This window comes from Myotis brandtii, unplaced genomic scaffold, assembly GCF_000412655.1.
Source record: "Myotis brandtii unplaced genomic scaffold, ASM41265v1 scaffold162, whole genome shotgun sequence".
Classification (NCBI taxonomy): Eukaryota; Metazoa; Chordata; class Mammalia; order Chiroptera; family Vespertilionidae; genus Myotis; species Myotis brandtii.
Window position 1 is genome coordinate 715978 of NW_005355923.1, and position 3148 is coordinate 719125.

Consider the following 3148-nt stretch of genomic DNA (forward strand, 5'->3'; position numbering starts at 1 on the left):
ATGCCACAGTGCTTGTATTGTGCAGGAGTGGTTTCAAGAACATGAGGGAGACTTTACCTTGCTTAGGTGGCCCCCACAATCACCAGATCTCAATCCAATTGAGCATTTGTGGGACGAAGTTAAAAGAGCCATCAGGCAGCTGGTTCCACAACCATCAAATCTCACAGAACTGGACAGTGCTATTCATCAGGCATGGTGTCAGATTCCTCGCATCTCCTTTCAACATCTCGTGGAGTCAATGCCAAGAAGAATCAATCGCTACAGTATTGAAGGCAAAAGGTGGCCCAACGAAGTACTGATGGGGTGGTCATAATAATCTAGCCACTCAGTGTACATATATGTGTATATATGGGGAATCTAGTAGAGTGAACCTAGTGAAATAGAAAAGGACTTCAACTCCTGCTGGAGATAAATAGGGCAAAGGACATCTTTTGCGTTGAACTAAAAGGAATCAGTAGCTTGGCCTGTGTCTCAGTGGTTGAGCGTCGACCATGCACAAAAAGGTCACTGGTTCGATTCCCCATCAGTACACATGCCTGGATGGCAGGCAAGATTGCCAGCAGGGGGTGTGCAGGAGGCAGCCGATCCATGTTTCTCTCTCATCATTGATATTTCTATCTCACCCCCCCTCTCCTCTAAAAATAAAAAAAAAAAAATTTAAAGTTCATGGTTAAATCGGGGCCACGAGCTTATTTCTGAAATCCTACTCCACATTCCCTCCAAGATCCCGCACTCTGTTCCATGCTTCCATGTCTCTGGGTCCACTCCATTCATCAGCTTATTTTGTTAATTAGATTCCACATATGAGCAAGATCATGTGATACTCGTCTTTCTCTGACTGACTTATTTCACTTGGCATAATACTCTCCAGGTCCCTCCTTGTTATCTCAAAGGGTAAGCAATTCTTCTTTTCTATGGCTGCATAGCATTCCATGGTACAAATGTACCACAGCTTTTTATCCACTCATCTAATGATGGGCACTTGGGCTGCTTCCAGATCTTAGCTATTAAAAATTATGCTGCTATGAACATATGGAGTGCATACATTCTTTCTGATTGTTGTTTCAGGTTTCTTAGTATTTATTCCTAGAAGTGGGGCCACTGGGTCATATGGCAGTTCCATATTTAATGTTTTGAGAAAACTCCCTACTGTTTTCCGTACCAGCTGCACCAGTCTGCATTCCCACCCACAGTGTAGTATGGTTCCCTTTTCTCCACATCCTCACCAGTATTTGTCATTTGTTGATTTGCTGATGGTAACTATTCTGATAAGTGTGAGGTGATACCTCATTGTCATTTTAATTTGCATCTCTCTGATGATCAGTGACTTTGAGTATTTTTTCCTGTCTCTTGGCCATCTCTATGTCTGCTTTGGAGAAGTGTCTATTTAGGACCTTTGCCCATTTTTTAATTGGATTGTTTGTCTTCCTTTTGTATGTTGTACAGGTTCCTTATATATTTTGGATATTAACCCTTTATCAGATGTATCATTGCCAAATATGATCTCCCATACAGTGGGATCCCTTTTCGCTTTGTTGATGGTTTCTTTTGCTGCAGTCCCATTTGTTTATTTTCTCCTTATTTTCCTTTGCCCTATGAGATGTACCCACAAACATATTGCTATGAGAGATGTTTGAGATTTTTCTGCCTATGGTTTCTTCTAGGATTTTTATGGTTTCCTAACTTACAATTAAGTCTTTTTTCCATTTTGAGTTTATTCTTATTTATGGTGTAAGTTGGTGGTTTAGTTTCATTTGCTTGCATGTATCTATCCAATTCTTCCAACACCATTTGTTGAAGAGACTGACTTGACTCCATTGTATGCTCTTGCCTCCTTTGTCAAATATTACTTTAGTGTAATGACTTGGTTTGATTTCTGAGGTCTCTGTTCTGTTCCATTTATCTATATTCCTGTTCTTATGCCAGTACCACACTATTTTGATTACAGTGGCTTTGTAGCATAACTTGATATCTGGTATTGTGATTCCTCCAACTTTGTTCTTCTTTCTCAAGATTGCTACAGCTATTCGGGGTCCTTTTTGGTTCCATATAAATTTTTTGAGTATTTTTTTCTAGATCTGTGAAATATGCTGTTGGTATTTTAATAAGGATTGTATTGAATCTGTAGATTTCCTTGGGTAGTATGGACATTTTAATGATGTTAATTCTACCAATCCATGAACACAGTATATTTTTCCACTTGTTTATATATTCCTCTATTTCTTTTTTCAACATCCTTTAGCTTTTTGAGTACAAATCTTTTACCTCCTTGGTTAAGTTTATTCCTAAGTATCTTAATTTCTTTGTTGCAATGGTAAATGACTGTTTAGTTTTAACTTTCTGAGAATTCATTATTGTTGTATTGAAATGCCATAGATTTTTCGGTGTTGATTTGGTATCCTGCTACCTTGCCAAATTCATTTATTAATTCTAGTAGTCTTTTGGTGTAGTCCTTAGGGTTTTCTATGTACAACATCATCTGCAAATAATGACAGTCTTACTTCCTCCTTTCCAATTTATATACCTTTTATTTCTTCTTCGTCCTATGTTGAATAAGAGTGGTGAGAGAGGGCATCCTTGTCTTGTTCCTGTTCTTAGGAGAAATGGTTTTACTTTTTGACCATTATGTGTGACGTTTGCTATCAATGTGTCATGTATGTCCTTTATCATGTTGTGATATACTCCCTCTATTCTTCTTTGCTGAGAGTTTTTATCAAAAATGGGTATTAGATATTGTTGAATTTTTTTTTGCATCTATTGATATGATCGTGTGATTTTTGTCTTTCAATTTGTTTATGTGATATAACACATTTATTGATTTGTAAATATTGTACCAGCCTTGCATCCCTGGAATAAATCCCACAAGGACATAGTGTGGGATTTATTCCAGGGATCTTTTATGATCTTTTCAATATATTGCTGGATCCAATTTGCTAATATTTTGTTAAGAATCAGGGATATTGTAGTGTCTTTATCTGGTTTTGGAATTAGGATAATGCTGGTCTCATAAAAAGATCTTGGAAGTGTTCTTTCCTCTTGGATTTTTTGGAATAGTTTGAGAAGGATAGGTGTTAGTTCTTCTTTCAATGTTTAGTAAAACTCCCCTGTGAAGCCATCCAGACCCAGGCTTTTTTTTGCTGGGAGTTTC